This window comes from Harpia harpyja, chromosome 13 (genome assembly GCF_026419915.1).
Source record: "Harpia harpyja isolate bHarHar1 chromosome 13, bHarHar1 primary haplotype, whole genome shotgun sequence".
Classification (NCBI taxonomy): Eukaryota; Metazoa; Chordata; class Aves; order Accipitriformes; family Accipitridae; genus Harpia; species Harpia harpyja.
In genome coordinates, this window is record NC_068952.1 from 14,071,653 (window position 1) to 14,084,480 (window position 12,828).

Sequence of the window (12,828 nt, forward strand, 5' to 3'; positions counted from 1 at the left end):
TGCCCCATTAAGAAGAGACTCCAGTGGATGGACTCTGGTTGCCATTGAAAAAAGAAGAAAAAACAAAACAAAAACACCCCCCCTCCTGGTACTGTACTTATGACTAAACTGATTTTAAGGGAAGAAGGGGAGATTACGAATGGATAATTTAAAAAAAAAAGAAAAAGTATTTAACTCTTTCCGTGCCCCACACCCAAAATTTCCTTCTGTTAGGTTTTGTCCATATGCTAAAACCTAGAAAAGCTTTCACTTCTGTTAGATGTACAAGGTAGTTACAGGGTGGTTTTCAGAAAGAGCAAGTTTATGGAGATTTTGGCTGGGTCTTATTTTTAACAATTCTAGAAAACAGTTTTCTTCCAAAAAGTTTTACTAACAAACAAAAATCTGGAAAGTCTACATGTTCAAGGGATATGCGTGTCCTCGCGATTTAAGTGGTGGGTTTTACAGCCCAGTGTCCTCTTCAGAAGAGGACTGGACTTCTGAGCATTTCCCAGCTCTCACCAGGCAAGTGATCTCCAGCAGAGTCAGCAAGGTCCGTGCCCTGTTAGCAGCTTCTGCTGCGTACCTCTGCGTATGTCACATTATTTTGCTCTCAGATAACCACCACGCTTTGTTGGTTCTTTGAGACAGCTGTAAAAAAACACTTTCTGTAAATTCTTACAGACTGTCTGAGTTACAATCAGTTACATTGTCCCAGCTTTATTTTTTGATAAAGTGCCTTTAAGTTACTGTTTCTAGAACTTGCCTTTGTATGGTGAGCCAGATAAGTGCTCCAGATAGCTCTTGAGATATTCTATTCCCTATTGTGAGATATTTCAGCAATTCATTGTTTCTGTCATGCATCATTTGTTTTGCCAATCGACCTTGCTCTCAATCCTCCTTGTCACACAGCATGGTCTTTGTCCTGTGTACATCACTGCCCTCCCAGGATAAAAGCAAGAGGTGACATTTGCTTTTAATGCTGCTTCAGAGTTTATTTCAGCTTCATTTAAATACATTGTCCTGTCATTCCAGTTAGTGTCTGTGTGTGACCCTTTTTTCCCCTCCCACAGAAAAGAGCAGTCCTTGCTCTGGTAATAGTTTTTCTTTTTAGTCTCCCTTAAGTCCATTCACACTTCCTGTGCATCTGTAACTGCATACAGGAAAACTAGAGAATGAAAGTCATAAGCTGTCTGCATCAGGCAAGGGGTACACCTTCAAACACTATCTAGTATGTAAGTACAAAAATCCCTAGTATTTTGTATTCTATAAAAGAGTGTCTCTGGTGTTGTGTGGACACTGACAGTAGAATTGGGAACTTAAAAAACTATCTATGTCCTAGGTAAAAGGAACTTGGAACAAACTTCTTGTTACTGCTACATCAGAGAGGCCTGGAGGCTCGCCACATAGCTCAGGAAAACAAAACAAAACAAAAAACAAAAACAAAAAGCCAGCTAAAGCATTTGGCTTTAGCAAGGCACAGAAAAAAGAGTTTTCAATTTGACAGCAGAAGAAGAGGGAGCAAACAGCTAGGTAGTGTTGTGTGTACAGAGGAGGTAACTGTATGTCAAACCTGCTCTTACTATGTTTCTTCTGGTCCAAAGGTGGGTGTGAGCTGCACCCCTGCTGTGGGTGGGCACTCTCTTTTCTAGTGATGCTGCAGGTTCTACTGTAGGCAGAGTTTCTGTGGAAAACCTTGCTTTCAGCATTGCTTTGATTAGAAGTTTTCCTTGAAGAATTGGACAATGCAGAATTAAGAGTGGAGAGAGCAGTCACCACCTTGTCCACACACAGATTTGTCATGAATGTTTAACATGAAATGGTTGTAGTATAGACAGGGCTCTTGAAAGTATCCCATTTGCCCCCAGTTTGGCAAATGGCAAATTAAATGTCAATTGAGTGTGTGAAGCTGGGTTTCTTGTGTCAAAAGTTGCAATGCATTTTTTAGATTGATTCACATATCAGGAGGTCTGCAGTCCTGTGGATTTTCTGCCAGCTGGGAGGGAAACAGATGTGAAGCATTTTAAACTTTAAAAAAGCATACCTAGGAGGGATTTTTCAGGACAGATGTCCTTTCCACCCTTTGCCAGGACTATACGGATCTGCTTACGTTATATTGTGTGTATGTGCCTCTGAAACATCTTTCCCTGAGTAGGCTTCTTGCTCTAATAGATTTCTATTCAATTATACATAACGTTTCAAAATGGTTTTTCTCTCTTAAGAGTATGATGACCTTCCAGGTTATTTCCAGCAATTAAATCAGAGTCTGTCTCCCTAACCATCAAAGAGGGGAACGGCTACAACTCGCGTAGGCCTTCTGTCATCTGAAAATTTTGGCTAAGGCTTCAGCTGTCAAGACAATTTATCCTGTGCCGACATTGCACTTAGAGACTAAATAGGGCTGGTTGTGTACATGCGTAAATGCACATACTTAAGGGGGGGGAGGGGGAGGAAGCTGTGCAGGGCCCATCAAGGTCACCCTGTTTTGGTGAGCACTGCACTATGACACGTCATCGTTATCAGCCCGTGTGATGTTCCTGGAGCACTTTCACTTCCTCAGATTACTTTCTCCTGGAGCGTTTTCAGTTTAGTAGCAGCACACAGGCTATCGCAATCCATAAATTTCTCAGAGGGGAGGGGAAGAGGTTTTTACATACAGCATTCTCATTTAATGCTTTGATTTTTACTTTTTTTTCTTCATTATTCCACAGATTTAAATTTGTTTGACTGGAAATGGGCGAAGCAAAGCATTGTCGCAAAGCATGCCGCAGGTTTGGAAAGCTTTTTCTTATGTTCCCCTCCATGTCTTTGCAGCCTGACCAATGTCACAGATCGTAATATCACAGATACAGTGATAGAAATTCTGGTTTAGCTCTGCTATAAGAAGAGACCCAGGGGAACTATGGGCTGTATCCCATTTTTGGGTCCTGAATTATTGCCAGCTATAATATCTCCCCACTGCATGCACTATCTCCCCAGAATCATCCTGTGGGAATAAATCATAAGTCTACAGCAAAGAGCAGAAAGGATTTTTGTGCATAAGGGGGAGGGCTGCAGATGGGGAGAGCTGCCATAAACGGCTTACTTGACAGTCCAGCTTTTTGCTGAATTGAAAACACTTCTAGAGACTTGTCTTGCTGAAAATCATGGGAATCGGCTCACTAGTTCCAGGCTAGATACATTTGCACGAAGTTGTATGCGTAGAGAACTGGGCCTGGGGGTACTCTGCTCTGCTGCACATCTGTCATGCCACATCTCTGTAAAATATGTATTTAATGAAATGTACATGAAATGGAGGGAATTAATATCATGTGCGAAGGAATAGGCAAGTTTTTGATCAGCCCAACATGCAACTCTTTTGTAATCCTTAACCCAATTTGTTTGTTTTCCCTTGTTCCTTCAAATTTTCAAAGGCCCTCCATGAGGTTTATTCCTGGTAGTTCTCAAGGAGTTCCAGTTCAGAGTCATTTTCAGGGCAGAGCTGCATTTAAACAACAGTAAAATGCACCATTGTTTTCTCCTGTGATCCAAAATTGATCAAGCTACTGCTGATGGTTTGACGAAACATTACAGTAGTGAGGCTGCATAGTTACTGAATATAGTAGCGAGAAAAAGCCAATTCTACATAGTAATGGCAAACAAAAGCCAAGTGCAGTAAAGGCATACCATTTTAGCACAGCTGCGTAGACATGATAATCAGACTTGTTTGCCTTTAGTAGTTGCTTTGGATGAGTAACGCTGATACTTGTTGTTCCTTGACTCTCATGCACCAACCACTGACCATGTATGAATATAATAACAATTCTTGCCTCCTGAACTGAAGTGCTGCATAGGAACTTGTGGCTTTTTGTTGACATTCATTTGGAAAAAAATCCTCCCCTTCTTATCATGAATATGGAAATTTCACAATAGGCAAATTTTAAGCTAGCATTAACAAATATTCACCTGAGAAATTTACAGGTACAAATTTAAGCTCTGAAGTGGAAAGGTGACTCTGAGAGTTGATTACGGGAAGGAAATACGTGGTGTTACATGACTGACACAATAAAAGAGAGGGATTGCACCACTGAATTTTATTAATCGTAACAGATAAGTGGTCTTCAAACACTGGTATAGGAGTTCAGCAGTGGATTTATTCTAGGAAATAATGATATGTTTCTTGAGTAATTTGAAAACTGAAAGGAGGGAGAAAGCTGGAAAAGGGGATTTGCATGGATGGGTCATCCTACTTTTCTTAGCAAAGGAGTGTGCTCACCACTACAGCACATTGCAGGCTAGACGGTGGGTTTGTGATTCTCATTCTCTAAACTACAAGATTTTGACCTTTTAAAAGGGTCTCTTATATTCTAGTAGAGAAAAGGCAATAGGAAGTATGTTGTGCAATGCTTTGTCAAAACAGAAAGCAGACTTTCCTGAAGGATTTTCCTTGCTGATTATTTTTAACCAACTTTTTTCAGTGCTCTTTTTTTCTAGGACCACTAGAATTAAGACACACTTCAGGTAGTGCTCTTAGCATTTGTTTGTAATTCTTATTTTCCAGTGCTTGTCTTTATCCAGGGGTGTTATTCCATTAAAAAAGAGCTCGTGAAGTGTGAATACAAGCTCTCTACTCCTCAGAAATCATGCCACTGCCATCTACTCTACCTCCAGGAGACTTGGATTTCATTATTTTGCTTTTCTATCCAAGCAGGTTCTGAATATCTTCCCACCCTCAGGTATTCTGTGGCTCTATGTTAGCACTTTCCTTAACATGCAGAAATTGATAATGGTTAATTTGACCATTGCCCTTAAAGGAAACACATTGCCACTGAGGAATTATGTATTCAAGCTTAAGCTTTTGAACTTTGTCCTCCAATTTTCCTCTGAACGTCCCATCTGTTATACAGGCTATATAGGCTACCTCTACCTATGAGACAGTGGGATGTTCTGTTTTGTAGCAATGGCCAGTCCTGTTCTTCCAGCAGTGCTATAGTACACCTTGCTCATCTCTGACCACTACCTCAGTATAAATTAGAGCTGGATTGATAACCAGCTGTGTTGCTGCCTTTCTTACCGGCAGGTGAAAATCTGCCCGGGTGGAAAGATGCTCGCACCTCCCAACTTCAACCTGTAAAACTGTACCCAATGAAGACAGGAGGATATGCAATGACACTGTTTTCTTTCTCATGTTGGAGCTAGTGTATAGCTTGGGAAACCCTACAGCTTTGCAGAAATTTCTACAAAGACATTTCAGATAATTTATTTTTTAGATTTTTCTCCTTTCCTGATGAAATATTTTGATTAATTTACAGTACCTTTGTTACAGCTGTGATTACCTAAGTTGGCTGTGTGTAGGCTTGTACTAAGACTGAAACTAAACAGTGCTGCACAGTTACTTTTTTTAACTTTGGAAATGTTTTCCAAACTTATATCCTGTTCTGGATATAATTTTCATGTTTTTTATTACTAATTTCTCATGCACTTGTAGAACATCTTGTATTTCTCTTTGCTGCAGGTAGAAACTAATTATTTAATCTCTCTACCAAAACTTTGACCCCATGGTGGTATCAATCATCAGGACCTCTAGTCCGGGCAGTGGCCAAAAGGTGTTTCTTTCTCTTTTTCAGCAGAGCAGACTGTGAGTGTGTGGAAGAACATGTAGAGATGGGGTTTTGTTGTTGTTGGTGGTTTTTTTAATTAGCAAGTTGTATTTTGATGTAGGTCGTCTATAAGGCTCAGATTTAAGCTCCTTATTTTCTGGGAAGGAATGTCATAGGTATCCTGCTAGCACTGACAATGTTTTGTTGCCACATTGGCTTGTGAGCAAACACTCCTCTCCAGCTCGATCTCTGTGTTGTAAGCAGCTTCGCCAAGAAACTGTGAATGGCAAGTGAAATTCCACAAAATACCTTCAGCAACATAGAATCATTTAGGTTGGAAAAGACCTTCAAGATCATCGAGTCCAACCATTAACCATGCCCCCTAAACCATGTCCTGGAGTACCCTGTCCACTTGCTTTTTGAATACCTCCAGGGATGGTGACTCAACCACTTCCCTGGGCAGCCTATTCCAACATCTGACAACCCTCTCAGTAAAAAAATTTTTCCTACTATCTAACCTAAATCTCCCTTGCCACAACTTGAGGCCATTTCCTCTCATCCTATCTCCAGCCACCTGACAGAAGAGGCCAGCACCCACCTCACTACAACCCCCTTTCAGGTAGTTGCAGAGAGCGATAAGGTCTCCCCTCAGCCTCCTTTTTTCCAGAGTAAACAGCCCCAGTTCCCTCAGCTGCTTCTCATAAGACTTGTTCTCTAGACCCTTCACCAGATTTGTTGCCCTTCTTTGGACACAGTCCAACACCTCAACGTCTCTCCTGTAGTGAGGGGCCCAAAACTGAACACAGTGCTCGAGGTGCGGCCTCACCAGTGCCGAGTACAGGGGAACAACCACCTCCCTGCTCCTGCTGGCCACACTATTTCTGATACAGGCCAAGATGCTATTGGCCTTGTTGGCCACCTGGGCACACTGCTGGCTCGTATTCAGCCGGCTGTCAACCAGCACCCCCAGCTCTTTCTCTGCCAGGCAGCTTTCCAGCCACTCTTCCCCAAGCCTGTAGTGCTGCATGGGGTTGCTGTGACCGAAGTGCAGGACCCGGCACTTGGCCTTGTTTTGAACCTCATACAGTTGGCCTCGGCCCATTGATCCAGCCTGTCCAGATCCCTCTGTAGAGCCTTCCTACCTCAAGCAGATCGACCCTCCCTCCCAACTTGGTGTCGTCTGCAAACTTGCTGAGGGTGCACTCAATCCCCTCGTCCAAATCATTGATGAAGATATTAAACAGAACGGGGCCCAACACCAAGCCCTGGGGAACACCACTTGTGACGTGCCGCCAACTGGATTTAACTCCATTCACCACAACCCCCTGGGCTCGTCCATCCAGCCAGTTTTTCACCCAGCGACGAGTACACTTGTCTAAGCCATGAGACGCCAGCTTCTCAAGGAGTATGCCATGAGAGACAGTGTCAAAGGCCTTGCTGAAGTCCAGGTAGACAACATCCACAGCCTTCCCCTCATCCACTAGGTGGGTCACCTGGTCATAGAAGGAGATCAGGTTGGTCAAGCAGGACCTGCCTTTCGTAAACCCATGCTGACTGGGCCTGATCCCCTGGTTGTCCTGCACGTACCATGTGAGCACACTCAAGATGAACTGCTCCGTAATCTTCCCTCGTACCGAGGTCAGGCTGACAGGCCTGTAGTTCCCCGGATCCTGCCTCCGACCCTTCTTGTAAATGGGCATCACATTGTCAAGCCTCCAGTTGTCTGGGACCTCCCCTATTGACCAGGATTGCTGATAAATGATGGAGAGTGGCTTGGCAAGCTCCTCTACCAGCTCTCTCAGTACCCCTGGATGGATCCTGTCTGGTCCCATAGACTTGTGAGTGTCCAGGCGGCATAGTAGGTCACTAACTATTTCCTCCAGGATTAATGGGGGTATATTCTACTCTCCATCCTTGCCTTCCAGCTCAGGGGGCAGAGTACCCTGAGGATGACTGGTCTCCCTATTAAAGACTGAGGCAAAGAAGGCATTAAATAGCTCAGCCTTTTCCTCATCTCTGGTGGCTACGTTCTCTTCTGTATCCATTAAAGGATTGATATTCTCCTTGGGATTCTTTTTACTGTTAACATATTTGTAAAAACATTTTTTGTTGTCCCTTACAATAGTGGCCAGATTGAGTTCTAGCTGAGCTTTTGCCTTTCTAATTTTCTCTCTGTATGATCTAACAAGATCTCTGTACTCCTCCCAGGTTGCCTGCCCTTTCTTCCAGAGATGATAAACTCTCCTTTTTTTCTTGACTCCTAGCAAAGCTCCCTGTTCAGCCAGGCCGGTCGTTTTCCTGAGCAGTTTGACTTGCGGCACATGGGAATAGCCTGGTCCTGAGCCATTAAGACTTCCTCCTTAAAGAATGTCCATCCCTCCTGGACCCCTTTGCCCTTCAGGACTGTCTCCCAAGGGACTCTCTCAACCAGTGTCCGGAAGAGGCCAAAGTTTGCCCTCCAGAAGTCCATAGTGGTGGTTTTGCTGACCACCTTCCTTGCCTCACCAAGAATTGAGAATTCTGTCATTTCATGGTCACTAAGCCCGAGACAGCCTCCGCCCATCACACCTCCCACCAGTCCTTCCCTGTTTGTAAACAGTAGATCTAGCAAGGCTCCTCCCCTGGTTGGCTCACCTACCAGCTGTGTCAGGAAGTTATCTTCCACACACTCCACGAACCTCCTAGGTTGTTTACTCACTGCTGTGTTGTATTTCCAGCAGACGTCTGGAAAGTTAAAGTCCCCCACGAGAACAAGGGCACACAATTGTGAGACTACTGCCAGCCGCTTGTAGAATGATTCATCCGTCCCTTCAACCTGGTTGGGTGGTCTATAACAGACTCCCAGCACAGTATCTGCCTTGTTGGCCTTCCCTCTCATCCTCACCCATAAGCACTCCACCTTGTCATCAGAATCGTGTAGCTCTGTACAGTCAAAACACTCCCTAACAGAGAGCCATTCCACATCTTGATAGGACAAGGGGTGGCTTGATAGTGTAATGGCTTCGAGCTGAAAGACGGTAGATTTAGGTTAGATGTAAGGAAAAAATTCTTCACTGTGAGGGTGGTGAGGCACTGGAACAGGTTACCCAGGGAGGTTGTGGATGCCCCATCCCTGGAAGTGTTCAAGGCCGGGTTGGATGGGGCTTTGAGCAACCTGGTCTAGTGGAAGGTGTCCCTGCCCATGGCAGAGGGGTTGGAACTAGGTGATCTTTAAGGTCCCTTCCAACGCACACTGTTCTATGATCTTAAATCAAAGGTATTGATCTCTTCTTTGCAAACAATGAAAAACCATTACACTGGTGAAATGCAGGTGTCAGATCCTCGCATCGCAATTCTTGCTGCTGTAGTCTGAGTCTGCTTCTGTGTGTGTAGTGTGGGTGTAAGACCTTTCACAGCGAGCAGCTGCACCCAGCCGCCATCAGGGAGGTGCCTTGTAAATTAAATTCAGCTGCTCGATCTGATCATCCACAATATGGAACCAAATGTTTGTATCAGTTTGACATTTTCTTTATATATTAGCTTCTAACGCACAAGTTGCTTGCTTTCAGCTTTTTCGCTGAAGGAGGAAGTAGGTGACCTAACCCAAGTGAGATACCCATATGTCCATGTGCCTTCATGAAGCTGTGATGGTTTGCACCAGCTCCAGAGGAGGCTGGAGCGTGACAGTGGTGCTGCTGGCTGTGCAGGGGAGCCCCAGGAGGGAGGACTGTGCTGGTGCGAGGCTGCAGGGCACAGGAAAGGGTATGTAGAGGCTCTGCTCAGTGACATCCCATTTCCTATCAAACCCAAAATCCAGACACAGACCTTCCAAAGGCATGCTTGCCATGGCAGGCTGTAGGTAGCTTTTGAACATTAGTTTTGTTTTCTTCTTGGTGTGCTGCGCCTTTAAAATTTCCAGCTGAGGCTCTTGGAGAGTGGCATGTATTGATTTGTTTGCTGAACTCTCCTGAGGGGGAGAAAAGCCATTATAACGGGCAGCTCTCACTCTGCCTCTCCTAAGTTGGGAAAGACAGACTTGGTTTATTTTCTGAAGGGACCATGATTATTGATTATGTGAGGTAGTGATGACCAAGTACTAATAAGCTTCTTGTCAGAGAGCACAGCACTGAAAAGGTTGAGTTTTATGGAGAAAAGCTTTATGGAGAGGTCTTGTCTGCATACACATGTGAAATCAGACCTGCCATACTAAAACTGCTGTGAGGTGGGTGAAGAGTCCCGTGCAAAGCGGGGTCAGGGACTGCCCTACCCCTGCTCTGACACCGGTCAGCTCCGGTTGCCATCTGGGCTGGCGGGGCTTTTCCTTCCCCCGCTCTCGGAGGTGGCCCTCCTACACTGATGGGTTTTGCAGCGTTAGCGACATGGGCTTACCCTGAGCTCCACGATATTGCAATAAATGTTGAAACATTTAGACACTAGGGATATGACTCAGATGCCTGTGCCAGATACGTGAAAAGAAAATAAGAACAGAAAGTAAACCCTCCAGAAGGAGGGGAGGGCCTGCGTGCATGTTTAATTGAACAAGAATCAGGCATTTTAACGTCTTTCCGAGAAAAACAAGCCTAAACCTTAAGCTAAAATGCTCTATGGCCATTTTGAAAGCCATTCCTTCCCCTCCAGCTGATATAACAACTGCAACCAGTTTCCACCCCGTCCCTCTTTTATCTGTTTCCCTTCAGTAAAGTCAGAGAAAGTATTTCCGCTCCCTCGCCCTCCTTAGACAAGGAGGCTGCCTGATATCCCCTCGGTCCACGGGAAACGGAATGAAAACTGCCATGGCATGACTCGTTCTGTTACAGATGTACACAGCTCCTTATCCCCAGGACACAGGGTGCTGAAAGGTGACAGTTCTGTACGTGCCTGCGACTGCCTCAAAAAACATGGTCTGAAATATATATATGTTGTGGGAGAGAAGCATGAGGTTTTTAAGCACACGTCTTTGAAAATATGAGAGCTTAAGAAGAATTGGGTCACAACTGACTGCTACCATCTGGCCCACTTCACTCCAAGATTACCCAGGAATGTATTTCACATGTGCCTTTGGAACAAGATTGTGAGCTGCCAAAAAGCAAATATTTTACAGCTGAGCATTGCGTTTCGCTCTGAGCAGTTCAAATGCAATAACTCAAGGAGGAGGATTCCACCGGCGGGTATCACGCAGGCCGTTCAGGCTCAGCCCCTTTGTTTTGTCTGCGCAGTTTTTTAAGACAGGACTCCTCGTTGCTTGCTGGATTGGGTTTAAAGGTCCTTGGTTGGGACAGCATCTTCCCAACAGAAAGCTGTCTTTTAAACCCAAGTCCTGGGTAGGCAGCTGACCTTGTCTTAAACCGGAGTCCCAGCTTAAACAAGGCGGCTGACCTTGTACAAATGGTGCCTCAGGATCGCCAGTGGGGAGAGCTGCAGCTGGGTGGGGACACCTCAGAGGGAGGCTGGGGATGTTGGAGTGCTGCTCCCAACTCAACAGGGAAGCTCTCACCAAAGGGCTTCACCCTTGTCTCTCAGTTTCCCTGTGTGTAGAATGAGGGCATCTCACTTCTGTGAAACCGAGGTGTGCTGCCCTGCCAGAAATATATATTTATATATTTATATAAAGATAAATATCATTTAATAATATGTTTTAAAATGTATGAAAATAGATGTTGTGATGATGATACTTACTTGCAAAGATGGCAAACTGGCAGGTGGGCCAGGAACTTACATGGTGAAAGAGCACATTGTGCCTGTTGTACTTGGGCTGAAGTAGGTCCATTCCACGCAGCATGAGAAACCCTTCTCACTAAAATGGGAAATGTCAGGGACAGCAGCACTTCCCTTTGCCTCCATCTGGGCATCCTGTAAGAGGAAAGGGAGCTTTTTGCGAATTACTCTAACCAGAATGAGTTACTCCTCTCTCTGCCTCAAGCAAGAGTGTTTGCAGGACCAGATTGCTGAGCCAGCTGTGGAGGTTTCACTTCTTGCAGTGCGCTGGAGATGGTGGGATACTGAGGTTAATGAAAGATGTAGGCTCTCAGGGGGACCCTGGGATAATCTCGAGAAGGGGATGAGAGTGCATCCTTCCCTTTTTTTTTTTTTTTTTTAAATAATTGGAATCAGCCACAGTTCAAGTTCAATTTTGTCTTAATTATTATTTTAGGTTTTGAGTGAGGGGAGTTCTGCTTTTTAAGGCTTAATAAACGGGGCACTTTCATTTACCTGTAGCATATGAGCTCTGTCACACAGAGTGCAGTATGAAACTGTATGTAATATGCAACACTTCTGCTAGCTGGAGCCACCCGTCCTGAGCTTTGGGGGGGGTGGGAAGGTGTGTAGTGGGACCAACTTGATGCTTCAAAAGGGTGGTGGTGAGCAAGTCTTCCCCAGGTCACTAGCCTACAGAGGCATCTCCACACCCTGCCTGCTAATGTGCTGCTGGCCTTGCACCAAATTCTTCCACCATGGTAACAATGGCTACAAATAGGTATAGTCTCAGCAGGGTGGCACCTCCCTGTCTTTCAAGATAAGACTTTTGGGTCAGAGCAGATGATTTTTGGTTGCAACAGGAGGAAAGTAGTTCAGGCTGCTTTTGTTCCTACAGCAGTTGCATAGCAGACAAAGGGTTTGAGTTGCTACACCCCTGTGTTTTATTCCTCTCAAACTCGACTGGTTTTAACCAAAAAAGAAAAGAAGCAGCAACTTGTGAATCATGTTAATTTCTCCCACTGCAAGGGTGTATTTGCCGTATTTGGAAACATTTACTAAGCAGCTGTGAAATCTTGTTTGATCCTCTAAAACAGAAGAACTTGGTAACTTTTATGCTGCAGTCCATGCTTGTAAATTATAACAGGCTCCAAACACCAACAGTGAAAGTGGTGTTTCGTGGCTTTGCTGCAGTCTGAACAGGATGAGGCAAGAATCAGAATAATAATTCAGAATAATTCATTGAATTATTTTTTATCTGCTGTGCCCATTTCTACTAGCCTGAAGATAGGCTGTGTTTTTCATAATAAATGTCAGTTAATCTCAGCTTTCTCTCAAACACACCCAAGGAAGAAGACAGAACTGAGCAGCAAATAGACTTTACCTCAGACCGTGTTTTCCTGAGAATATCTGTGCTCCACCCTGACAGTCTGTGTGAGCCAGTTGTTCATAAACACGTGTAGCAATCACCAAGAGAAGGGACTGAGGTTTCTGTAGTCTGGGTATCATTTTCTGGGAAATCTTATTTTACAGAACACCTGTTGTTGGGTGTGTTGAAGGTTTAAGAAATTTAAAAAAAAATTGACACTTCTCAATT